Source organism: Callorhinus ursinus, unplaced genomic scaffold (assembly GCF_003265705.2).
Source record: "Callorhinus ursinus isolate GAN/ISIS: 27379988/994484 unplaced genomic scaffold, GSC_fseal_2.0 scaffold57, whole genome shotgun sequence".
In the NCBI taxonomy this organism is placed as follows: Eukaryota; Metazoa; Chordata; class Mammalia; order Carnivora; family Otariidae; genus Callorhinus; species Callorhinus ursinus.
The window spans coordinates 7,336,253-7,363,695 of NW_027397119.1; the positions used below are offsets into that span (position 1 = coordinate 7,336,253).

The 27,443-nt window shown below is 49.8% G+C and overlaps 1 protein-coding gene across 3 annotated transcripts in view; it reads right to left on the minus strand.

Moving 5' to 3' along the window:
* PLEKHA6 (pleckstrin homology domain containing A6) overlaps positions 1 to 27,443 on the minus strand; it is a 136,574-nt gene that overhangs the window by 48,998 nt on the left and 60,133 nt on the right. The gene's annotated exons all lie outside the window — the stretch shown is intronic.

Here is a 27,443-nt window from a genome sequence, read left to right on the forward strand (position 1 = left end):
TTGGGGGGGGGGGATTGTCAAAGGCTTCCATTTCTCAGGGACAAAGGGTTACAAATTCATCTCCAAAAGGACCTCCTGGATTCCACCCAAAGAGGGGTAGCATCTCAAGCAGTAAAGGAGATTTTGTGTTGGAGCAGGGACATCCCGAAAGTCCTGGGTCGCCTACTAGGTGGTCACCGTATCCGCTGGACCTATGAAGGTGGCCCCAATGGCAGTGCCATCAGTGAAAAGAGATTTGGCAAGACCAGGCTTTCAGTCCAAGACCCAGCATGAATTAGCAGTGTGACCTGACTTCGTTGGCTCTTCATTTTCTCATGAGCAAATGAGGTACCTTCTAATTCTATGAAATAATAGCTGTAAACTTTCTTTTCTTTTTTCTTTCTTTTTAAAGATTTTATTTATTTGACAGAGACAGAGAGAGAACACAAGCAGGGGGAGAAGCAGGCTCCCCACTGAGCAGGGAGCCCAAAGTGGGGGCTCGATCCCAGGACCCTGAGATCATGACCTGAGCCGAAGGCAGATGCTTAACCTTCGAGCCACCCAGGCGCTCCTAGCTGCAATGTTTTATGCATAAGAGATAATGGCTATGACTATTTTGCTTAAAAACAAATCAAGAACTATGCCAGGTGCAGGAGCTAGAAAATGAAACCGTACCGTGTCAGGCCTAAGAAGGCGATATACGGGGTAAGAAGGCGATATACGGGGTGGGGGATGCACGTGCAGGGGGCCCGCATTCCAGAAGTGCCAAGACCAGTAAATTACAAAGAACAGAGGCCAATCCTCTCCACTTCGCAAGCATCTCTCCATCTAGTTAACTCTCCCCGTCTAGTTCAAGCTTTCCTCCTTCCAGATACTCTCAGCCTCTAGGTCCTAGCGACAGCCTCAGCACAGAGCCCACCAAGTGCTAATTTGTCTCCAAACACACTCCCCAAGAATCAGCCTCTATCTGGAGGGTTCCCTGGCACAACGCAGTCAAAAGCAGCATATTCAAAGCAAAACAAAACAAAACAAAACAAAACAAAACAAAACACAAAAGCAGCAAATTCAGCCCGAGTCTTCACAACCCCTGGCAGGCCCACGCACGCGCACATATACACACGTGTACATCCACACACCCAGGCCGCACACCCGGAGCTCCCACCGTGATCAATATGGAATGACTAGAAAAATACGCTCAACTCCTTCCACCCTCTGGGCCTCCTGGTTATCGGCGGACACCAAGCTGCTTCATTTCCATGGCTCCTGAGAATCTGCTGACAGAGAATTAGCCCTGGCGAGCCTTCCCCATCCTGAGAGCGCTCTGGCTTCTGGCATCACAGCTCATTACAGGGAGAGAGGACCCGGGCTGAGCTGTCCGTGGCCCAGCCCTCACACTCCCTCCTTCTCCTCCCCAGCCAGCAGATTCCAAGCGGGACTGTCCGCACTCCAGGGACGGCTGCTGCTGATGGAGGAGGGGAAGGTAGGAGAACTTTGGCTCCTGCCCCCCACCAGCCCCTCTGGATCGCATCATTCGTTTCAGGGAGCTTTATCTGCTCCAGCATTCTGTCCCAGTGAGAACCAGCTCGGCCGACATTTCCAACCGCGCGCGCGTGCCTGATTCCGGGAGCGCTCCTGGTCATTCCCAGGGAAAAATTCACCGCCCTAGCCAACTTCTCCCCCGCCGCTGCCACACAAGAAGAGGCCAGAGGAGGTCAGGCCCTGGTGACCCCCTCAATATCCGCAGGGGGAAAGGAGCCCCTGCACGCGGCGGCCTCTCTTTTCCCTGTGCCGCCTACAGAGCAAAGTACCAGTTGTGCGGGCTCTGGGGACCCAGCTGCCAGTCTCACACTTGCACTACTTCTCTCCTCTCCTCTCCACCCTTGTACCCTCCCCCTCCCATGCCACAGTAATTCCCAACACGTCGAGAACAGGGTGTTCCCCCCCCAAGCAAGCTTGGGATGTCCTAAAATGCCAGGCCACTAGGCTGAGCGTCCAGGAGGTAAGGCTCGGGCCGCCCCCTTTCCTGCCTCACTCTGCCTGTCCTCACAACCCCCAGCCCCGCCCCAAAGGGTCCCAAGTCATTTTCCTTACCTTCCTTTCTGGCCAGTTATGGAATGCTGGGGGACGTTCACCCAGAGCTCGGCCCCCACCTCAGATAGGAAGCCAATGAGCTGGCTCAGTAGCCAAGGGATGGAAATCACAAATCCAGGGGCGAGACCTGGGTTTCCCCCCACCCCGCAACCCCGTGGCCTTCCCTGGTCTCTTACTGTATCATCCCCTAGCCCCTGCCCTGGGCCTGGAAAGTAGCCTCAGACAGCAGGGTAGGCAGGTTGTGTACTCTGTATTCTGGGTCACCCTTCATAGTGTGTGTGTATGCGTGTGGGGGCATGGGGGGGATAGTGACTATCACTCAGGGCAACATCACGGGGACTCTTCATGCTGCTCCCATACCCCAGCTTGGATTAGCTTGTCTTCAAACTATTTTACTTGATGGAATTCCATTTGCCTTCTGAAAAATGAAGATAACCAGGACAGGTATTCGGCATAACCATGCCAGTTATTAAAATGCTGAAATTCTTCTTATTGGTTGGTGAAGAGCTGTTGCACCAGGCCTCTCCAGTGCCCTCTGCCCCACCTCTTGGCCAGCGTCCAGGCCCCCCCACCTCATGGACATCCGGAGATACCACAGGGCCCTCCGAGAGGCCAGGCTGGCGCCCTTTCTGGTTGACGAATGTCATTCCTGGCACGGCCATGCCTGAACTCTCAGAGCACCAATGGCCCTTGCAAGTGTTAAGATCTGTGATTCTGGGGCCCAGAAGTGGTCACAGGGGCTTTTCCCGTCTCACACCCTGGACCCAACTAGGGAGAACTGGAGCAACCCAGCTCCCTGGGGCGCCTTGCCTTCCTGGCCCTCAGGCTTTGGTTTTGCTCCCTGCTGAGGGGAAGGAAATGAAGGAAGGGCTAAATTCCTGGCTCTACCTTTTCCTCCTCTCCTCTGCTGAGTGGCCCCAGCTAAGTTAGATGAGGGCAGGGGAAGGCCCCAGGCTCCTCCCTCGGCCCCCAAGTGGCCTTCTCCCAACAGTCAGCAAGGGTCCCAAGAGGCAAAGGGACAGGGCAATAATGAATTACCCCCTCTCCCAGCTCTGAGCTGAATCCCAAACTTCTACCCTTCAGAAGCTGAGGCGGCCCAGCTGTCTGCTTCTGGGCCTCTGCAAGGTCATTGGAACCAGCTGTCCTTGTTCCGAGCACAGCAGATTTGGCTCTGGTGCCCCTCAGGGAGCAGTCTCACCCCACCCAACCCAGCCCAGCCCGCCCCACGGGAAAGAATTCTGCAAAGTAAGTGCTCAGAAAGCAATGCAACCAGGCTGACGTCCCGCCTTCCACACCCTCAAAAGCTACGAATGCCTTCTCAGCTCCCAATCCAGCAATTTGTGAGGGTCAAGTTGTTTGGCACCTCAGCTTCCTCGCTTTCACAATGAAACCATGGGCATAAGTATGCCTTCCAAAGTAGACAATACAGGTGGACAAAGGGGTATGGAACAAGGGGAAGAAGTTAAGCTCCCGTGGTCTGGTCCTCACACTGGGAGGAAGGCAAGGCCCACTTCCCAGTCAGGGAAGCTGAGGTCCATCGCTCCAACTACAGCCACAGGAGAGAGAAGCCAAAGTTCCTGCTATTTGTCCACCCTGAGTTCCTTGTCTCCAGGAAAGAAGAGGGAAATTGCTGCATGATTCAGAGGGTAGACACCAGCTCCAAGAACATGAGGATGAAAGCCACAAACCCTCTCACTCGGAACCCCATGGGCTATAGGCCTCGGGACCCATAAACGTTAGTCTGTCTAGGTGCAGCTGTCTAGGTGCAGAGCTATGGAAGGGCTGCTTACCGCCTGGGCCTTCTCTGTTGCTCCTCCTGGGCCCACACCTGACACTCGGCAGGAGCAGAGGGCTGTTTGATGGGGTGGTTGCAGAGGCAGGCCTGTGGTCCCCCCCCGCGGTGGGAGGAGCAGACATGTGCCACTGTGCTTTGGGATATTTGGATTGTGAGTGAGAGAGGCAGGAGGGCTCAGCTTCCAATCCCTCTTGCTGGGGGGATGTGAAGGCAGGTTCCATCTGCTCTGTGGCCCCTCCTCTCCCTCCCCCTCCCAAGTGGCCAGCCGACTCTGATAAGAGTCTACGAAGCGGGGGGCTTTGTCTGGGGATGAGGAGAGCACTAAATCAATGGGAGCAGAAGAGCAGGAGCCTGGACAACTGCTTCTGGGGGAAGGAGCCCCCCTACCTCAGGGAGTCACATGAGCGAGGGGGACACAGGCAGGTGGGATGGCAAAGCTCTAGTGTTAGTACTGCCCCTAAGCTGCCCCGGGGCCGGCGGGGGGGGGCTGAGTCTGCCCCTGTCCCCCAGGGAGGGCTCAGCTGCTCCTCTCCTAGACTGGGAGTAACGGGCACGGGGCCGGGGGGGGGGGGGGGGGGGGGGGGGGAACACAGATGGATTGTGGGAAATTCTGAACACCTCCTTCTACCAGGAGTGAGGAGCCTGGAACTTGCCATGTACTTGGGGAGCTTGCCAAGGGCTCTGAGGGCAGAGGAATCTCCCCAGATTGCTGTCTGCTGTAGGGAGGATCCAAAGGGAGCCTGGGAACACAGGCCACCAGTGGAAACAGCCAGAAAACGGCTGACCTAGGGAAGGTCATTGCCGTCTTCCCCCGCTGTGGACCGAGGACAACGGTAGCGAGCTGCTCTGTCATCCCAGGGAGGAAAGGTGAGGTCTGGAAGGGAAAGGACTTGGAGAACTGTTGAAGACAGTTGTCACACGGAGACAAAGAATGGACAGCGTGTGGATTAGCCTTAAGGAAAAGGGTACGAGCAGTGGTATTGGAGTCCGGAGTCTCTGTGGCTGACCAGTACCGATCACTTTACCTTTCTGGGTCTCAGTTTCCCCATCTGTAACACGGACAGACACCGGAGTTGCTGGGTTAAACAAGATCACAAATTTAAAGCACAGAGGAAAATGCCTGGCACATAAGAATTTTTCAGCAAATAGCTGAGGTTATATTTATTAATAAAATAAAGGAATCACATAAAACAAGTAGTGTTCTTCCAGAGCGGTGCCATCAGATTCAGCAGCCATTAGTCATGGGTGGCGATTTACATTTTAATTCATGGCAATGAAATAAAATTAAAATTTCAGTTCCTCAGCTAGTCACATCTCGCTGTGTGGCTCAATGGGCACAGTAACTAGGGCGACCACATCAGACAGGACAGTTCTAGCACGTCCCACTGTTGTGGAACAGTCTAGTCTACTGGACAGCACGGGGCTGGAGGTTCTGCAAGCTGCTTTCCAGCTCTAATATTTTTTGACCCTCTGAAACATTTACTTCCAATGCAGTTTGTCCACCAGCTGATTTGTGCTCAGGGTCCTCAGGGGATACAGGTGCCCCTCTAGTCCTCAGCTAAACCAAGAAGAAGGGCCTCTGCGGCCACCAACAACAGAGTTAAAAAATTTTAAGTCAAATGATACGTTTCAAAGCCCCATCAAAATTAATTTGGATAATCCATCATTTTTAAATCATAGGCATCAAGACTCCCCTTCAAGGTTTGAAAATATTGTTACTGACAGCCCTGTTGGGGGCAGGCTTGGGGAGGCATTGGAGGGAAATTTACACGGCAGCTCCAGCTGATGGGAAGAGGGGAGGTGGTAAAGAGGGGAGAATGGGGGACCTGTTCCTCCCCTGCCTTCCTTTTCCTTCTAGGATTGGCCAACCTCTGGCAGAGGCCGGCTGGAAGAAGAGGAAAGAGGCTGTCTGCAGGGTCTGCAGGGTCCTCTGGTCTAGAGCAGGAAGAGCAGCACGCAGGGAAAAGCCAGAAGGACTGCCACCAGGGACAGTGAGTGGGCGTGGGAGTCTTCCTTCCCCTGTACCTCCCCACCCCCGCCCTATCACCCAGACCTGGAGCCTGTGGTAATCGCAGGGAAACAGTCTGTTCCTAAGCAAACAGCACATGCAGTAGGTGCCAGAGTGCATTCATTAATCACCCAGGTTCAGGGAAGGGAGGAAGATCTCTGAGGAAGGGGAGAGGCACTCCTAAACCTAGACCCCAGCCTAGAGCCCAGGTAAGGGAAAGAGGAGGCCGGTGGAGGAAAGGGAAGAGGGAAACAGGAAGGAGGGAATCAGGTAAGGGACACTGCTGTCCCCATCCCTGTCCCCCTGCCATGCAGTAGCCCCTAAGGAAGACTAGGCAGAAGCTGCAACAAGGAGGAACAGAATGCTTTCAGGAGGGGAGTGGAGAGGAGGGGAGGGAGAAGGATGCTGTGCTGCTCCTGTCCAGGACAGGAGCCAGTCTTGGTAAGTGAGACCTGAGTAACAGGTGAGTCCACCTACACCTGCTGGAGCATGTGAGCAACTATGCTGCGGTTGCAACTCCTGGCTGGGCCTGGGGATAGCACAACCTACATAATTCACAGTGCCCCGTGCAAAATACAAATACGTGGCCCCTTGTTCAAAAATTCAGAATGTCAGGATGGCGACAGCAGAGCACTAAAGCAAGCCCCTCTGAGCGTGCGGGGCACCTGTGCAGAGTGCGTGCCCAGGAAGCCCGCCCTGCCTGGGAGGGCCACTTGGGCCGTGCTGCTCCACGGGCAGTCTGAGCATGGAAGGGGGCCAGTGCCCATTCGTGGCTCCCTGTCTCAGTGCAGGACAGAACACAACAAGTGGCCCGCTCCTCCCATTTGTACTTCCCCCCTTTCTTGGCTCACATGCCCAGAAACTTGGCTGCTTTTGATCTGGCCCTGCTGGGTCCAGGGCCTGGCCCCTCCCCTGTATTGTGCCTGGTTTCTGTTTGCCTGTGGGCAGCCCAGCCAGAGGCAGCCACCAGGGGGTTGGATTTGCCTTATCTCTCAAATCTGCCTCCGAGATGGGCACAGGGAGCTCTCTGTTCCTACCCAACAGACCCTTCCAGGGTCACCTAACATCATCATTATGTCATCGAACCTTTTCCCCTCCCAAGAAAGAGGCAGGGGACCAAAGCGTTCCCGGCCAAGTGGGGGTCAAGTCAACATTTCTGCTTTGGAAACAGATCAGGCTTTCATTTTTTTTTTGTCACATGTGCATGTGTGAGTACACACACACACACACAGACCCCACCATCAGCTGAAAAAAGTCCATGTGCCCCTCCAACAAAACCCAGTAGGGCGCCTGGGTGGCTCAGTTGGTTAAGCGACTGCCTTCGGCTCAGGTCATGATCCTGGAGTCCCGGGATGAGTCCCACATCGGGCTCCCTGCTCAGCGGGGAGTCTGCTTCTCCCTCTGACCCTCCCCCCCATGCTCTCTCTCTCTCTCTCATTCTCTCTCTCAAATAAATAAATAAATAAATAATAAAAATCTTAAAAAAAAAAACAAAAACAAAAACCCAGGATCTCTGGTGCACATTCCGGGCGTGCGTCTGACTTGTCAGGAGGTGCCTGGGTCAAAGAGCACTTGTGTTTTGGAGGCTGAGGGAAGGAGGGACCTGAATAGGAAGTTGAGAGAAAGGGAACGAGAGACACCTGAGCCCAAAAGATTGGTCCTCTTTTTCTGGACTGTCTGGCTCCCAAATGACAAACTTTGTCTTCTTAAGGACTTCAGAGCCGCCTCCCCACTCCCTCCTACTGCCAACTCCGTGCACCGCCTCCCACCGGTTCCGTCCTACCTTGCACCTCTCCACACCTGACTCTAAGTAAAAAGAATGAAAGGCGAGCCACAGCTATCCCAGCCTCTTTGGCTCGGCCCTCTCTGCCTTCCCTCTTGCCCGGTCCCGGGAAATCGGCCCACAAGAGGCCGATGGCGTTTCTGCCCAGAGCTCCCAAGCCCCTCTCTGGAGACAATGGCTCAGAGAGGGAGGAAGAGCAGCTGCTCCAGCTTTGTGTGCATGCAGGGTGGCCACACAAAACCATTGTCTCAGCGGCAGGGCAGACAATGGTTTGTAGCTCCAGCTTCTGTGCCAAGTGGTTCACCCCCTTGCACTAAAACAACCCTCCGCATTTCCTTCTAATAAACAGCATGATCCGAAATCTGGCCCCAAGCTGAGAATTTATATCTGGTTGCAACAAAAGCCTGCTCCAGCTGATGGGATGGGTGTATCTAGGTCCCGTACCTGTTCCTGAGCCACCCAAACAGTCGGCCGACAGATAGCCACTCACTCCCCGGCTCTTCTCCGCCGTCCCCCTGCAAGTGCTCTTGCCCTGACTCCTTTCACACTCAGGAATAGGGAAAAGGTTTCCTTTAATACTTACCAGGTCCCTGGTGGGTAGCAATCATTAACAGCCACACTGGCGGACTGGCCTTAACCCCTTCGGCGCTGGGTTGCCTCCAGCTGGCTGATGGACAGCCCTGTCCCCTCTTCCCAGTCCTGGGCAAAGCGGCAACTCCCACCGTGATGCCATCCACCTGAGTAACACCGGCCTCCCATGTGGAGAGCGAGAGCCCTCTAGTCCCACCCAGGCTGCCCCGCCTGATTGGAGCATACTCACAACCTGAGGCGCTTGGCTCTGGCATGGTGCCCAATTGGATGAGCCCACATTATGAAATATTTGCCTAGCAGGCCAATAGAGGAGCCGGGATCTGGGGGAGGGGATGATATTTTTATTTACTCCTGGAGGAGGGAGAACAGACAAAGGTAGTCCGCACATCCCTAGCCCTGGGACGGGAGATGGCGGGGAGGGGCTTTCAGGTGGATGCCCGAGCCTCCAGCTTCTCTGTCCAGGTAACAGTGCACAATCCTTGAAGGCTTCTGGGCATTTCCGCTCCAAGCTGTCTAGCTAGAGGGTTTCTTTGCCTTCAGGACTCCCTGCCTCACTCAGGACTTTGGAGAGTGGAACCAGGAATTGGAATAGAAACCAAGAAAGGAAACACCTTGATGGGCAAAGGGTTGCTTGTATCTACATTAACGATGCCAGCCACAGGTGGTCTTCTTTATGTGTCCGAGCTGCAGAAAATGTTGTTTTGTTTTTTGGGGTTTGTTTTTTTTTTTTGCATCTTTAGAGGATGCAGATGAAAGGTGGGCAAGAATAAGTAGAGACAAATCCCCTCTTTATCCCTTTTAAAAATAGGCTTCTGATTTGGGGAAATCTAAATCCAGCATAAAAGTATCTACATGTAGGACACATGCAAATCTATGCAGATATGTGCAAATGAGCAGTTCCGGGCTTTTCGGAGGAAGTCCTTGCCAGGATTTTTCTAGTTTGAGCAAGAAACCAGGTAGTCTCAAAACCTTAGGATGCTTATCAGAGCATCTTACTAGAGCATAAAGGTATCAGTAGAGAGAACATAAAAAACTCAACCAACATATTTATTGAACATTTACTACATGGAAGGTCTTTAGTATAGTCTATTAGGGTTTTAAAAACATGATTGTAAATCTCTAGGATACACAGGAGAATGCAAGTACCCTCCCCCGGCACACCCACCATTAATACCCCCTTCTCCTTTCAGGTCCTAGTGGGTGAGCTGGTTGCTCCACCCCCTGCCAGCCTGGGTCTAGGAGCTGGCACCTCCTCCTTATCACCCCTGGTTCCTGTTTGTCTATCAGCAGCCCAGCCACCGTGGCTCAGGACCCTGGCGTAAATCAGCCCGGGGGCCTTATCTTATCTCCCGGGCTGCCTTCGCAGTGGCCTGATGGCTGGTTGTCCCTAGTCTCTTAAAGGGGCTGCACTGCTTTCCCACTTAGTCCGGCCTTAAGAATAGCCCCAGAAATCTAGGAGAGCACTGCCTGTGGAGGGTCAGATTCACCACACCACCCCCTCCTGTACCCTTTCACAGCCAGGCTGCAGGGCTGCTACTGGAATGACTTACTGACTTAAAACAGGGAAAGATGCTGATGCCACTTTAAATGCTTATCATATCATGCAAATGCCCAGCACCTCAGTATTTCCAGGCTCCTGCTCTGTTAAATTGAGTTCTTAAAAGGGGGGGAGGGGCTCAGTATACAAGGTCCATATAGAAAAATCAGCTGTACCTCTATATACCAGCAGCAAACAATGAACAGTAGTGTTTTTAAAAAAAACTACTTACAATAGCACTAAAAACATGAAACATTAAGGAATATATTTGACAAAAGATGTGCGAGACCTATATACTAAAAATTATAAGACACTGCTGAGAGAAATTAAATAGAATACAAATAAGAGAAGATATATACTGTTTGCTTGGGTCAGAAGACTCCATATTGCTAAGATTATCAATTCTCTCCATATTTTTCTATAGATTCAACACAATCCTTATAAGTTCTTTGTAAACATTGGTAAGCTGATTCTGAAATTCAAAGGGAAATGCAAGGGACCTCTAATAACTAAAAAACTTCCAAAAGGAAGTACAAAGTTAGGGGTGCCTGGCCGGCTCGGTAGAGCATGTGATTTCTTGACCTTGGGGTTGTGAGTCTGAGCCCCACATTGGGTGCAGAGATTACTTAAAAGTAAAATCTTTTAGAAAAAAAAGTACAGAGTTAGAAGTCTTAGACTCTCTGACTTCAAGACTTATAAATCTATAGTAACCAAGACAATGTGGTATTGGCATAAAGATCCATGTATAGATAAATGGAACAGAACAGAGAATCGAGGAATAAACCTATGCATATATGGTCATTTGGTTTGACAAAACAATATAAAGGCAATTCAGTGAAGGAATGACCACCTTCTTAATATAGGTTGCCGGAAAAAGCAGAGATCCATATACCAAACACAAAATAAGCCCAAAAACAAGCCCTCTGACCCTAGCATAAAAAATTAATTCAAAATGGACAAAGATCTAAATCTGAGAGCCACAACTATAAGATTTCTAGAAGAAAACATAGGAGAAAAAAATCTTCGTGATTTTTGGCTTGGCAGACTTCTTAAACAAGACACAAAATTCACCACCTTTAAAGAACTGATCAATAAATTGGACTTCACCAAAATAACAAACTGCTCTTCAAAAGATGCTGTGACAAAAAGGAAATGGTAAGCCATAAACCAAGGGGACATATTTGCGAGATATATAACTGACATAAGATTTTTATCTAGGATGTATAAAAAACTTTTACAACTAAACATGAAGACGGCAAACAACACAATAAAAAAATATATGAGCAAAAGATTTAAACAGACACTCCACCAAAGAAGATACACATTGTCAAATAAAGTACATGAAAAGATGCTCAACATCATTAGTCATTAGGGAAATGCAAATTGAATCTACAATGAAATAACACTACACACACCCACTGGAATAGTTAAAATTAAGACTAATCATAGTGTTGACAAGAATGTAGGTGAATTGGAACGCATCCACTGCTGGTGAGGATGTAAATGGTACATCCACTTTGGAAAAGTTTAGCAGTTTCTTAAAAAATTAAACATATAGTTATCATACAATCCATTGCTTCCTAGGTATTTACCCTTTCAAAGAAATGAAAGCATATGTCCACACAAAGACTTGTTCACAAATGTTCACAGCAGCTTGCTTGTCACAGCCCCATACTACAAAAAAACCCGAATGTCCACGAACAGGTGAATACAATGTATGTGTTACATCCATATGATGGGATAGGACTTGGCAACAGAAATAAATGAATTATTGATATACACAACAGCACGGATGCATCTCAAAATAATTATGCTGAGTGAAAGAAGCCAGACCCCTCAAATAAAAAATGTATACTGTACGATTCCATTATATGAAATTAAAAAATGCAAACCAATCTATAGTGACAGCAGATCAGAGGTGGGGGGGGCAGAGGGAGGGATTTCCGAGAGGCAGGAAGAAACCAGGGGGTGATGCACACAGGCACATTATCTTAATGGTGCTCGTAGTTTCACAAAACACATCAAATTTTATCCTTTAAATAGATGAGGCAGTTTATCTTATGTTAATTATACCTCAATAAAGGAGAAAAACTTCCATTTGAAATATTAAAACAAAACAAACCAACCTAACGGCTACTCCTGGGTCCTACCCGTTCTGTTGACATTGTGGTGGAATATAGGCCAGTGGGTTGTGGGAGAGGCAGGGGCTCCAGCTTTGCTAGTGACCCGCTTTAGTCTGACAGAAATGCTGGTTCAAGGCAGGGAGGAGCATGGGCCCTGAATCAGCCTGCACACCTCTCATGGGGTCAGGTCAAATAATGTGGCAGAGAGAGGAAAAAAAGAAAAAAAAGAATGTGGCAGACCTGAATATGGTCTCTATAAAAATAAAGGATTATTTGTCTTATGATAGAAGGGAAAATATTAAGTATAACCCTTGATGATTCTCATCATTAACTCATTTGGTTCTTTTACAGTCCGATGAGGTAGGCCGACAAATATCACCACCTCCCATTTTAACAAAAACCCTGAAGTTCCAGGAGGTAAAGAGTCTTGGCCAAGATGACCCACCTGCCGTATGGGAGGGAAGGCTAGACCCTGGGTCCGCAGCTCTTTCCTTTTGCCACAAGACCTGTCCGTGGTGGGGCTGACACCCCGCCTGTGTCCAACCGCCCAGGCTCCGCTGCCAGACTGTGGAACGTGGACCGGTGTCGGGGTACTCACCCTGCCCCGGGCGCCTGCTATCGAACAGTGGCCAGTTACAGACCCGGAAGGGGCTCCCAGGATGGATGAAAACAGCAGCAGATGTAGGGTCAGCAGAGGATCAACTAAAGGGAGCCATGCAGTGTTGAGAGAGAGGAGACTGTTAGAGATGAGAGGATCCAAGGACCTAATTAGATCACACGTTTGACGAGAAGGGGGACAACCAAACACCACTCCCAAGGCAGGAAGTCTAGTGGGTGTGGAAGCAGCTGGAAGCTGTTAGAGGGCTCCAGGCCAGTCACCCGGCTGGGCTCCAGGCCTCTGTACCCCTCCTCTCCCTCCTCTGCTGCTGTGGCCAGGGCTCAAGAACCACGGCTGCCGGTGAGCCCCACCTCTCTCTCTCTCTCTCTCTCTCCCTTGTTCTGAGGATAGGATGACGGGAGGGAGAAACCTACCCTGCAGGGCAAGGGGGCGCGAAATGTAAGTGGCATCCAAAAACTCAGTGATCGGGATGGATTAATATTTTATTCATGGAATATTTTTCAAAATAAAAATGAAAAAAACAATCCATGATAAAAATGACATGTTTTAAATAGAAACCGGATCGGTATTACTGAATTTCCCTGTTGTCTGAGCAGTACGGCTCTTGATGCTGTCTTTACTTAAAACTGTTGATACTGTGTTCTTGATGAAACTGGGGCACTAATTTTGATTTTTTTTTAATATTGCTCTTGATAATTGAGTATTTTGACACCCCTTCAATGTTGTACCTACAAGGGGACTCCCATCCCTTACCTTAGTCAGCCCTGTTCCAGGATGAGGCTGGGGGGTTCTGGGAGGGAGCTGGGAAGACTGGACAAGGCCCAGAAAGGGCTAGGGAGGGTCCCTGCACTCTTCAAAAAACCTTAAGACATGCATAACAAACAAACAAACAAACAAAAAAGCTGAGGAATTCTTCTAGATTAGAGGGGAGTAAAGAGACATGGTCCTGGATTTGGATTCTAATGACTTTATTAGGATGACTGGTAAAATTTAAATGTGGACTGTATATTAGATACTAGTCCTGCATCAATGTTAAGTTCCCTAAATCTGTTCATTTGTACTGTGGTTATGCAAGAGAATATCCTTGTTTTTAAAAAAGAAAAAAAAAAGGATGATGCAGAAAGAAGGGCCCCAAGGATAAAAGCTGCCTGAGAGCTGCATGAAGCGCCCCACCCCCGGCACCCCGTGCTCTGGTCCGGCTCTCCTCCGATTCTGGGCAGTCCCAAGAGGGAACAGTAGGAAATGGGGTTGGCAGAAAGGCTTGTCCAAAAGATCAGGTATTGGAGGACTGGCTGGACATTTTCCTCCCGAAACAAGAATTAATTTTGAATTCCCACATTACTCCTCACCCTCCCCAGGAAGACTTGACAACTGGCACTGAAAAGAAAAGGAAATTAACACCTACCCAAGCACATTCTCTGCTTCACTTCCCGGGGTTGGTACTGCGATCCTGCCTAAGGAGCAGGAACCTGAGAGGTCAGGTAAGTAGCCTGGAGCTACAGGCTTAGGAAGTAGGAGAGCCGGGATTACAGCCCAGGACACAGTCCAAAGCCGGCTCTCTTCCCACTTCATGTTAGTTGTGCAACTTGAAATTCCCTTCTCATGCATCATCCTACAAACTAATCCTCTAGTTTATTTTTACTGAGTTGAATCTGCATTGGTCTTGAGATTTTTGGCTCTGGAGTCAGACTGCCCCAGTTACAATCCTGGCTCGACCAGCGACTGACTGAAGAGGGCTCTGGGCGAGTAACTCAACCTCTCTGTGCTTTTATTCCCCCATCTGTGAAAAGGGATAATATAGGCATCTACCTCATAGGCTTGTCATAGGATTATATGAGATTATGCAAGTAGAGAATTTAAGAGAGGTGTTGGCAAGCGAGTATATGATCAGGAAATGCCAGTAATCATGCTTATCTATGCCTCTGCCCTGCACTGTTCATTCATAGCAAGCAATGGCCTAATTTTGACTGTAAAGCCCCTTGGCATGTTAATACATAAGAAAGGGTGCTTAATAATTGCTCCGAGAGAAGTTCTTCATCAAGATGGCACTTAGCGGGGCGCCTGGGTGGCTCAGTCGTTGAGCGTCTGCCTTCAGCTTGGGTTGTGGTCCCGGGGTCCTGGGATCGAGCCCCGCATTGGGCTCCCTGCTCGGTGGGAAGCCTGCTTCTCCCTCTCCCACTCCCCCTGCTTGTGTTCCCTCTCTCACTGTCTCTCTCTCTCTCTCTGTCAAATAAATAAAATCTTCAAAAAAAAAAAAAAAAGATGGCACTTAGCGATCCCTAAATCTAGTCTGTAATGCTTTTAAGCCACTATGCACCTCAGACCAAGTGATCATCTGCAGTGGTCATCTGTCCCCCTATCCTTAGGAGCCAGAATAATCAACATCTGAGAATCTCAGATGGGAGGGAGGCCTGCCCCTAGCATACTTTGAACTAGGAGATGGATATTTTTCTCCTGGGTCACATCACACTAGGAAGTTGAAAAGCAAGTCAATTCCAGGGACTACGTCACTGGGCAGGAGTTAACGGAAAAGACCCAAGTTCTAGTGCTTGCACTGTACCCATCCAGCAAGAAAATGCGGGCAAGTGCTTGCCCCTTGGAGCCCACTGGACCGAAAGCCCCTCTCTCGGGCTAATTTCTCATCAGGAGCCTTGTCCCCATTGGGTTCAGCTAGGGAGGACCCATAGCACAAGAAGGAACATAAACCAACAGATTATTCATTGGAGGTGCTAAAGCAAAGGCCAGCCAACGGCAGGGTGGCCAAAGGTCAAGCACCAGTCAGGTTTAGCCAAGATGGTCCTTCTGTGACAAAGGCAGGTCTGAAACAGGGCAATTTTCTAACTATAAACAGACACCCGAGAAGCCCCAAAGCACACACAGGCTTGCGTGGGGATGAGGGTGAAGCATGGAAGACCCTGGGAGGAGTATGTCTCGAGGACAGGGCTGCATGAATTCAGTGGCAGCAAAGGAATGAGGGCAGGGGAAAATGTTGGTGCCTGGGGATGCTGGGGCAGAGCCAGCTCTTGTGGGGCCTGAAGCTTACACAATTGGAGGAGTTCTCATCAAGAAAAAGACTAGAAGTACAAATTAGATAGGATCTTGGAAGGGGCTGCAACTGAACTGCCTGGCTCATGGTAAGCCGGCCCCCACACTGTCCGCATCTCTGAGCACTGGTGCACACTCACTCACCTGTGCCTGTCTGAGCCTCACTACCTCTACCTCAGCACGATTTCGCCTTCCCTTCCCTTCACACCGTGCTTTGCCTGACCTGATTTTTTCATGGCAGAGAGCGCAAACTAGTGCCCCCATACCTCGGACTTAGATTCCTCCCCACCTCTGCGCAAGAGGTATTTGGATTTTGCGCCATGCCACAACCCTCCTCCAATGCGCTTCACTGTCACCACCAGGGACGGAGTCCCTCCCCACCCCACCAGCCCCACCTTCCCCAAAGGGCGTTGCAGGGGCCCTCCAAGCTGCCAGAAGGGGCGACACCACAGCTCTCCCCACCTCCTGGCCCCTTGCATTCCAGCCCTGCGCCCAGAGTTTGACCTTCTCTGCGCCTGGCTGCAGATGTGTTCTGTGTTACAGAAATAGCCCAGCTCCTGGGCCCCTGCAGGCTCTCCCTCTGCTCCACTCGGACACACCCCCACCTCCCAGGCTCCAGGGGAGTCAGGCAAGATCAGAGGGAAGTGCTCCGTTCTCCACTCCCCTCCCACATGCCCCTCACAGAACAGAGCCAAGTGGGGCCTGCCTCCCCCCTGCTCCCTCCAGCCCCAGGACTTCTGCTCCATGTCTGCCATTACAGCAGATGGAGGGGAGAGGTTTGGCAGAGGAAGGCATGAAGGAGGGCATTAAGAAAAAGGGGTGTAGCACCATGAAAAGATATACAATTTGACCCCCCGTACAATCTGTCTCTTCTCAGAGGTTCATTTGGATAAAGGGCAGCAGTCAGCCAGAAATGGTTCCAAATCCCCTATACCCTGGCCCAGATTCCCATTCTCTCATGCAAGAGGATGATTTCATAGTCACTGATTCAATCCTAACCTAAACAAGATGGTGGGCATCTGTCGTCCTCCTGAGCCCAGGATGGAATGAAGGACAATGGATTCGATTACATTATGAATAAGTGAGTTTAGAAACAGTAATGGACTTTCCAACTGTGAGGCTTTTAGATGTTGACGCCCTAGTGTCTGATGGAAGAATAAAATCTTTTATAAAGGACTCTACTAAAAGGATAGAGTTTTACCTATGGGTAAGGCGGCGTCCTGACTGGCGTTCTAGGTTCAGCTTCTGTGCCTCTTCCGCTCATGGGAAATGGCAGTGACACCACAGCCATGCCCTGGGTCCCTTCGGTCATAGTGCTGGGCTACCGACTAGGTACCTACCAGTCCCCACGATCAGGCAGGAAAAGAGCTGAACAAGAGAGGTCAGGGGTGTGTAAAGTCTTCAAGCCAAAGTCCTCTAGCCTTGGAGGCCCAAGAAGGGCTAACGTGTACTAGAGAGTTCCCACCTTTTCTAGAAATTGTCCCCACCCCAACACCCACATAGTTACTGTGGTAACGGCCGTGTTCTTAAACCTGATGCCATGCTCCCTTAGAGGGGTAGCTAACTTGGTCTCAACCCAACCGAAACTCTCCCCAGGGATGGGAACCGGGACTGAGAGAGAACAGAGATCAGTCCTTCTCCAGGTGACCTGTACACCAGCGAGCCACGGGAGGCCATCTTTTGTACCCTGTAGACGGACCATGAAGCTGAGCAGCCTCTCTGCAGTGAGAGGAAAGATTGAAGCCAGCACAGGGAGAGGAGCGAAAAACATTGTACTTGTGGCGCTCGGCTTCTTGGTTCTCGTTTGTTCTTGTGATCCAGACATTTCTCTGACCCTTACAATAAAACCCCCTTTGGGGCTTAAGCTGCTTTGAGTAGCTTCAGTAACATGTACTCAAAAGTCCTAACTGATACCAGAAAGAGGGACAAGATGACTTCTGGAGGACCCAAGGTCTCATCAACTCTGCGCACGTGGTTGGTATGAGGAGAAATGGAAGGTAAGCAGAGGAAGAAGGAAAGGGATTGGGATCCTTGGCCAAAGGCAGCAGAAAACCAGGTTAGGCTGGAGAGCAGGCCATCGGAGAGGGCATGGACAAGGGTAAGGGTCAGAGAAAACAGGGAAGTTTGCTACTCCTCAGCTTAGAAAAGCTTCTGGGATGTTTAGGAGGGAGCCGGCAACCACAGAGGGGAGCCAAGATCCCTAAGGAAGGTGGCAGGTGACCATTGCTGACAGAGGGAGTCGGGGAGCCCTGGGCCAACAAGCTGACTCAGCTTTGAGGCATGTTCTCAGAGGACAGCCCTTATTCAGGGGAGAAAAAACAAATCTTGTGCACTTTCCAAAGCAAATGTGGGTCTTTTGCTGCCTCAGAGCCTCACAGTGCTCTCAGGCCAAGGGGTCTGATCCACCCCTCAGGCCTTCAGATAAACTACTTCCTTGGCACCCATTCCATGAGCTAACAGTCCCTTTAAGAATACTTTTTTCCTGTCTGTTCTCCAGTTGGCTGGAGCAGATGTTCCTTGTTCCTATGGCAATGAACCTACCACCCTTCCTAATGGGTATCTTCCTAGTGAAAGGCACAGCACAGCCACTCCCTTACCAGAGCAGAGTTCGCGGGCAGCAGGCTCCTCACGGCACGGGAACACCGTGGACACCTGTGTGCGTAGATCTTATCTGACCTAGAGATGGCCCAGGCATGGCAGCTGTCCTCTGACAGCACGTGGAAGGTAGAAGGAGGGAGGTTATCTACGCCATTGCCCCCACAACAGACCAATGTGCGTCTTTCCAATCAAGGGTTAAAAGCACATGGTGAATCTTCAGCAGATTAAATTAGCACTTCCTTTGACCTTTTTTCACATCACTAATGAAGACCAGTGAGACCCCCTAATTGAATTCTTGTTTCAAGAGAAACATCTTGCACATCACTCTCACCCATATCTGGGCTTTGTGATCCTTCCAGACAGTCCTTCTCGGAAGACCAGTCCCTACTCAAGGCAAGACTTGCACAGTCAGGCAATGGGTGGGGAAGCCGGAAGCACTGTGCATTCCTCTGGTTCTGCATGGGGGTTGTTTCCACTGCAGATGATGCTTCTCTCACTAAACCCAATTTGACCCCATTTGTTCTTGGCTCTCTCAGCCCCCATGAAGCCAGCTGGATTCTTCTTATAAGCCACAAAGTTGACTGAACTTTAGCTTCCTCTCTTCTGAGCTTTAGCCTACTGGGATCCCACAAGTCAATGTATAAATAAGAACAAGCCAATAAATGATCCCTGTCAGATGTGCAGAAAGCACCTCCCTCACTGGGGACAACTCCAAAGTCAGAGCTCCCCACCCTCACCCTCAACTCTCCTTCACTCGCTGTTGGAGAGGTAAAGGGTGCCACATGTTGGAGGAAGAAGCCTGGCTCTGGAGGCAGACAGCTCGGTACTGGAATCACCCGTATTGGCTGAATGGCCTTAGGCAAGTTACTGATCCTCTCTGAGCCCTACCTTCCTCCTCTGTAAAATAGGAATGCTAATTGCACCCGATAGGATTCTATGAGGTGTACAGAACCACAATGCGTTAACAGCATCCCCAAATCCACAAACACCTAAAAATTAAACATTTTTTCCCTAACTCAATGGATGGCAGACCCCAACCTGACTCGAACCTAATTAGCAACAAAGCGTGACCTAAACTGGCAGCATGAGACTCTTTATAGCCTTTCTTCACCCCAGCTATGTGACTCTTTAGATAAGCGTTGCTGCAGAAATATGCTGTTTGATTTGGGAGCTGCTCCAGACCCTGCTGGAGGTTTGATGTAGTACACAGTATGTGCATCATGTTACCCACAGACCGGCTGTGGGCTGTCTATATTGCTCTTCCGGCCCGTGAAGACAGGGGTTTCAGGAGAGCCACCAGAGCTATTTAGGCTAAAGATATTGACAGACATTGCACTTGCCTTATTGCAATCTGGATCTTTCCCAGGTCCCTGGTTACTGCAGCCTTGAGCCAGGTCCCTGGAACACAAGGTGGCATAGGGCAAGGGAGAGGATCCAAAGACCAGCCCATCAGCCCATAAGAATTGCTGCCTTCCCACCTGAACAGAGTGGGCAGAGGCCACGTGTTGTTGTTATTTGGTTGGACTTCAGGTATAGACATGCCCGAATATTCCAAGCCTGCCTCCCAACTCCCCACCTCATTGGGCTTCCCGCCCTCTCTCTACCCCATCACCACCCCGCAGCTCCATCTGTGCTACCCACTCCCTAGAAGCCTTCCCAGGAGAACAAGTGTTTAAATCTCAGGGAACACTAAGGGGTGGAGGGGGCCAAAGTTTGTGGAGAGTTGGGCTGAAGGAAGGAAGAGACACTGAGTGTGAGAAAGATGATGAAGATGGGCCACTCTAGGGTGAGAAACAAACACATCCAGCACACAGTGGAACAGGTTTGGCGTGTTTCTCCTGATGCTGTTTCATGGCCCCAGGAGGCTTTTAAAATGCAAGACTAGGGGCGCCTGGGTGGCTCAGTGGTTGAGCGTCTGCCTTCGGCTCAGGTCATGATCCCAGGGTCCTGGGATCGAGTCCCACATCAGGCTCCCTGCTCGGCGGGAAGCCTGCTTCTCCCTCTCCGACTCTCCTTGCTTGTGTTCCCTCTCTCTCGCTGTCTCTCTCTCTGTTAAAAAATAAATTAAAAAAAAAAATCTTAAAAAAAATTAAAAAAAATAAAACGGGAGACTAGCCCTGGCCAATAACTGTGAGCAATATCGGGCAATTGCTCCTCTCAGATCTATCGGCTCTAGCTGTACATTTTAGGGATTTACTGGTGATTACGAAGGACTTGACCCATTCCGAGGCACAGCTGTCCAGGTGGGCTTCTAATTCTGACCCTGGATCTGCAGTCTCAAGAATACCTGTCTCATCCTGCCACCTCGAGCCGAAAGACACTTTTTCAACAGACATGCAGCTGCAGGACACCTGCAGACTCTACCCTGTGGAGCAGTAAGTCTACCTGAAGTTCTGGGAAAGGCCCTGCTGTCAATCAAATGGAGACCTGAGGTGTGTTAAGTAGGATGGTGGCAATCAAATTCACCCCCCTCATTTTACAGATGAGGAATCAGGAGGCCCAGAGTGGGACTGAGTTGCCCAAGATCAGGCAGCCAGCTGAAGACAAAGGTGGCCTTGGGAGTCCAGACCTTGCTTTCCATAGTCTTCACCATGATAAGGATGGGGACATCCTGAAGGTCCCAGTCATGTACTTCTTGACCTTTATAGTCAGAAAAAGCCATGCTGAGTGGTTAACACCTTCTGCCTTTTTGGCTTGAACATCAGAAGAGATCTTAATCTCCAGGAACTTGGCTGTATGCCCTGACTCTGTGTCCCAAACTTATCTAAAGTTTAAGACAAAATCCTCATTAAAGCTTCCCTGAGGAAAGCCGCCATCGATGGTGACCAGAGATATGCTAAGAGAACCATTGCCATGTCACCATCATTGGCCTGCCCCACACCCAGCTAGAGCCATCACATGGACTGTGGAGGACTCTACCCTGCAGAAACTCCTCAGGTGGCAGAGATCTGTAATTTGCACGTCTTCGATCCTTTTTCACTTTGTCTCCCTCCCTCTGGCTGCTTTGAATAGGTCTGTGGTGTCTGTCATCAGTCACAGTTGTGTGTTTTTCTCTAGCACTGTTCTTGAGGGCTGTGCTGTTCTACTGACCCATCACTACTCAGCAACCTTTTGGAGAGGAGACTTGCATGCACCTGGGCTTGGTCTTCCAGGTCAGAACCTGAGGCTCCTGTGTTTCTCACCAGCTTGTTCTACTTCTCCCTCTGCCCCAAGCAAGCTTGAGGTGAGGCTGTGCCACTCACTCCCCCAAATTTAACAACCTGAGTCGAACCTCAGTTGCTTTCCTGGGCTAGGAGGGCTCTTGTTTCAGAACATGAAAATGGGGAAAAATCAGAAAATTCTTTCCTTGGCATCTGCTTTCAGAAAAAGGGTCCTAGAAGAAATCTCAAAAAGAGCATCTACTTCAATGTCTAGGGTGATTCCAAACTGATTTTCCCTTTAACGCGTTCTCCCCTACAGGTCTGCACACTTGCGCACGCCCAACCACGTGACTCAGTTTGGCAGCTGGGGCTGCCTGGGGATTCCCACATATTTGTTGCTATTCTAGGCCTGATTCCTCAGAAGGTGGAAGACTCAGACGTTCTCATGGCTCCAGGAGTCTGCACTGCAGATTTAGGAAAGTTACAGTTGCTATTCTTGGGAGTTCGAGAAGATCCACCATTTCAAAAACCGATGGCAAGATTTTTAAGTGTCCTTAACCCTTGACCATCTAAAGGGGTATTTCCAAATGACTAACACTGGACACCAGATATAAAATATACCTCATGCTGCTCCCATAATCCAATCCACAAATTCCCTCTCTCTTCCAAGGATGGAAAATGATTTCCATTGTCTCCAAAAGATACTACAGGAATTAAGGATTGGCAAAGCCTGATCTTGGAGCCCCTGAGAGAAAGGAGTCTCTGACTCTCTGATAAAGAGGAGGAAGAAGTAAGAGCATATTCCTTTGCCAGAGAGTAGCCTTGTCTGGGAGGTAAGAATCTCCCCCAGCTTTTAAAAATGAGAAAACCAAGACTCATTATGAGTTTATCATGACCCAAGGACCCACAGGGAAAGAACAGTGGCGACAAGGCCCGAATCCAGGTTTTCAGGAATCTGCCCAAAAGAGCTGTTATCAGGGAAATTCTCATCTGTTTGGAGAAGGTCCTGCCTGGAGGCAAGGTTTTTGGATTCCGTGCACCAGTTAAATTTTAAAAAAATGAAATTTAAGGAACCACTATAAGGCTGCCAACTTTTTATTTTGCCAAATATGGACATTTTAAGAGCCCAACTACCATCCACTCTCACCACCAGCTCATGAGAAGAATAAAAAAGCCATAACCCAGAATAAATATTGGAGCACATCTTCTGCCCCTGAAAGAAAACCTTTGAACTGAATATGTTTTGTTTTCTGGGGAAAAATAAAAGATCAGTATGTTTTCCCTATTTCTCTCATTTCACCTCAGACTGGTGAAACTCTGTCACTGACCCAAAATTGATAATCATTGGGCCAGGCGACCTCTCTATGCCCCTTTTAGCTTAAAGATCTCTTTTAGCTTAAGCCTGGAAATTAAGAGAAAGACCCTAAGCTTTAGAGATTTGGACCTTCCCAGGAGACCTGAGTTGGACAAATGTGGGAGAGAGACGGGAGACATGAACAAACACGCTATGCCTCGCATATGGGAACGCACTCTTTCAGCGACAAAGACCTGAACAGATGTTGGTTGCTGTGTCCATAAACTCAGTGTTCAGGGAGCATCGACCTCCACGTGGAGCTTCCCAAGTTTCAGGGAGCCCCCTGGACTGTTCAGTCCCCTCGCCTGTCGAGATAAGCTGGGGAGAAGAGGGAAGAAGCCAGTCCGCCCCACCGAGTCAAGAATGACCTGAGAGATAAAGGCAGCCTCTGGCGAGTGGTCGAGGGCAGCAAACCAGGTGTGACACAGACACAGACCCACTGATGCCATTTCACACATACAGTTCAGAGCCCAGTGAGGACAGACTTTCTTCCAGGGAGCAGCTGCTCCACTCTACCTGCCACAGAGAATTGCTTCTTGCTCATGGTTCTGATGAGGAAGGCATGGGGGAGGAAGAGCAGAGAGAGGTGGATGCAGCACTGTGGTGCGGAGCAAAAAATACAAAAAAAGGCCCTGGATGAGGAGCTGGATCTTGATCCTCATCCTTGACCGCCTGCTGACTAACCATGTGTCCTGTGGCACCTCTTGGTTCTGGTTTCCTCATCTATATGGTAGGAATGATATTCTCCCTGTCTTCCTTATGGGACTGCAGTTAGACTGTAAGACCCTTGAGGACAGAACCGGGTCTTCTTTTTAGAGAGTGTGTGCATGCATGCACAAGTGGGGTGGGGGAGGGGGAGGGGGAGAGGGAGCATCTTCAAGCAAACTCCCGCTGAGTGCGGAGCCTGACGCGGGGCTCATTCTCACAACCCATGGATCATGATCTGAGCAGAAACCAAAGTTGGACGCTTAATGGACTGAGCCACCCAGGTGCCCCCAGAACCAGGTCTTATCCATATCTGGACCTCAGTATCTAACACAATACCCAGGAGAGGAAAGCGATTGGTAAACATCTGCTGAACTTAGAGCCAGAATGGGAGAGTGTCTGTGAAAGGACGCTCCGCGCTGGGAAGCTCTGCACAATTGAATAAAAGGAAGGGTTATTGTTATCCGTTGGCCAAAATTATGTATGCATCACACCGTCTGTCAAATATACAAAGACACTGGAATTCTTTTTGGAAGTAGATGGTGATGTAAATAAAAAATAACTTTAAATGCCCATAGTTTCAAATATAACCATACTGTACAACCCATTAATTATATTGCCTAATAAATAGCTGTGTGATTGCATCCCAGATTCAACCGCACTATACAATTTCCTTTCTGAGAATGTGTCTTTACTGCCCTTTGTCCTGCCCACATCGCCTCTCATCCGTCTATCTCATTGTATTCAGAAGTCAGTAGACAAACCCCGGTTCTCTCTCCTATTTGAGGTTACATCTATATTGAGAGTTGAGGTCCCTTGGCTGGCTGCAGCTTTGGAAGGTACCTGAGCTTAGGACTCCCTGGCCCTCTCTCTTTATTCCTTCCCATCCACCGTGTTCTGCCTCCAGCTCACTCTGCTGCAGTCCATTGCTAATGTTTATCTCATCACCCTAAGCCTGCTTTTCAAAAGCCATCTCCAGGCTCCTGACGAGTGTCATGGGCCTGGCCCACCCACCATCCCTGCTGGACCCTTCCACACAGGGTGTACTGCCCATGGGCATGACTATACAAACAGGTCTCAGCAGCCAGGGCAGGCTGCCCACCCACCAGCCCCCGTAGGAGGTAAGGCTCTGGTCTCTGCTCCTGGCCACTGAGAAACACCCTGCAAATCCTGGGAAGGCAGACCCACATGCAGCCAGCCTTACCCACCACCCACCAATCACCTCCCCACCCAAATTTCCGCTTTCGGGAGGAATGCCAAGTCCTCCATGCCCTCTCACCCACCCACCCCTTGTCCCAGGCAGTGGCCTGCATCCTGCCCAATTCTGAGACGCCGAGAAGAAAAGGCTCCTGGCACTTGTCTCTCACAGCTTTGATCTCTTTAGCCTGGTTCAAGCTAATTCCACATGCTGGTTACACCCTCCCACCACACAGACAGCTACAGCACTTACAGTTAGCTTTTTTGGGAGGGTTTCCAAGCGCCTGCAAAAACCAAGGCTGGCTCTGGGGGCATCAGTCCTCTAGACGCCTCTCTCCAGGACAGACCCGTGTTCCTAAGCTCCCTTCGTAGCCCCCTACTTCCAAGTAAGGAAACAGTCACATTCTAGGAGTCAGAAGGGTTTTCCTAACTTTTTAATGGACATGCATGGGACATTCTTATTTGTTAGTAGAGAAAGGAATTAAATGAAAGAAGAAGGAAAAGAAAATTTGCTTTCCAAATATAATAGAAGTGCCCCCAGTACACATGCCCCCCCCACATTCTTTCTCTTACTCTCCCCTCCCTCCTGCCTCCCTCCCTCCTCTCTGTCTCTCACTCATTGTGAACCAACCACTCCTCTTTGCCCGACATGTGCGCCCTTCCCCCCCATCCTCTCCACGGGAAGTCTGGGTAGCCCCAGTTCTTCCTAGCCTAGGTCCCCCGGACCCCAGATTTTACCTTCCATGCTGGAAGTCAGGAACCAACTGGAAGACGCAGACAGCTGACTGGGAAGGAAGGAAACAACACTCCAGATGGGAGAAAATTGCCAGGGGCGGCCGATGCAGCTCCCATGAGAAGGAAGAAGACAGGGAGAGAGCTGGAGAATCCAGAATTTCCCTAGCCTTCCAGGAAGGCTCTGGTGTTAGCTCTCTCCCAGCTCCAGCACTGCCTGAAAACCAGGGGAAAGTCTCCTGATAAAGTGGGGGTCTGAAATCTGAAACTGCAGGTTGGTTGAGTCCTATATAAACACACTCACACCCCCGGCTCCTGGGGTCTGATGGCTCACCCGCCCTTGTTCCCCTCTCCTCCCTCCCCACCCTGCCTGCAACTTGGTAACATCAGACAGCCCTCTAGCTGCAGCTCCTCTAGAAACCCTGAGCGGAGCCAAGCAGAGCCTGGCAGACACAGGAAGGGACCTGTCAAGCGCTGTCCACGTCTCTCCCAGCCCCAACCCCAACCCTTCCAGCAGTGCAAGACCAGGTGCTCAAGTGGCCCTCAGGGTCAAGGCAGAAGAGCGATGGGCAAGTTCTCAGTTTAGGAGCAGAGATGTCTAGACTCCTCCTCCACATCAGGGAATATTTTCCTAAGGATCAGATTCCAGATAACTGGTCCGGCATAGACTAATTGCTAAACTCACCTTCCTCTCTACTCTTCTTCCGATTTTCCACATCAGGCTCTTATGGAGCCACCCTTCTTCCTCACGGTTCACCCACAATGGGATTAGGCCACATGAGAGTGAGAAGGGAAAGCATGGGGACAATGACCCCATTTTGCAGATGAGGGAGCTGAGGCCAGGAAGAGGAAACGCCTTGTCAAACCTGGGGAGTGACTCCGGGCCTGATTTGGCATCTTGGGTGATAGACCCAAAAGAGAAGTCTTTAAAAGTCAGATGGGAAAAAAAAAAAGTCAGATGGAATCACATTTTAATACAACTAGATATTCACTTGAAGCACTCATTGTGAGAAAAATCATTTACCATTGCTGGGCCTCAAATTCCTCGGTTGGAAAATGAGGCAAAATATACCACCCGAGAGAGTAGCAATTTAAATAAGGTGACAGGTATGAAGTGGTGGCTAGGCAGGGGACCCTCAGAAAGATCCACTGCCCTCCTGCTCGGGTCACTACTGCACACCACCGGTTACCAGTCTACTTCTCACTCAAGAAAGTAACTCTAGGGCGCCTGGGTGGCTCAGTTGGTTAAGCGACTGCCTTCGGCTCAGGTCATGATCCTGGAGTCCCAGGATCGAGTCCCACATCGGGTTCCCTGCTCAGCAGGGAGTCTGCTTCTCCCTCCGACCCTCTTCCCTCTCGTGCTGTCATCTCTCATTCTCTCTCTCTCAAAAATAAATAAATAAATAAAATCTTTAAAAAAAAAAAAAGTAACTCTAAATTGCCTGTAGTATTTACTATTCCTTCAGGTCTTGGTTTACTGTTTCTCATGCATGGTCTTAATCTGACTATTAACATACATAGCTGATTTGGTGCAGTGCTCAGAATGCAACACTTCGCTTCTATAAAGGGAGATCTTTGATCTAGAGGCTGAGGTCACAGACTGGCACTGAAGACCTCCCCGCAGGTGTTTCTCACATCTCCACCTCCAGGCTCCAAGCCTCAGTCCCCTGGAGCCCAACCACCTACTGAGCATCTTCCTCAAGGGTAACTAGTCTTTGCCTTAAAGTCAGCATGTCTAAAATCAAATTAAGATTCACCACACCCTGACTAACCATATGATACTATTGATGTGGAATAGTCTCCAACACACAGGAAATGAGGATATCGAGGGGCAGAGCAATTAACTTAGTATGCTACCGTTTGGGTTAAGAAATAATCTTTAACTACCTGTATGTTTCTACAGAGCCAGGGTCAGCAAATTTTTTTCTGTAAAGGGTTAGAGAGTAAATATTTTCAGGGCCAGTAAATATTTCATGGGCCATGGAGTCTCTGCTGCAAATACTCAATTCTGCCTTCATTGTGCAAAAGCAGCCACGGACAATATGTAGACAAACCAGCATAAACAAATGAGCATGAGTCAATTCGCATAAACAAATGAGCATAAATGAATTAACATAAACAAATGAGCATAAATGAATGAGCGTGG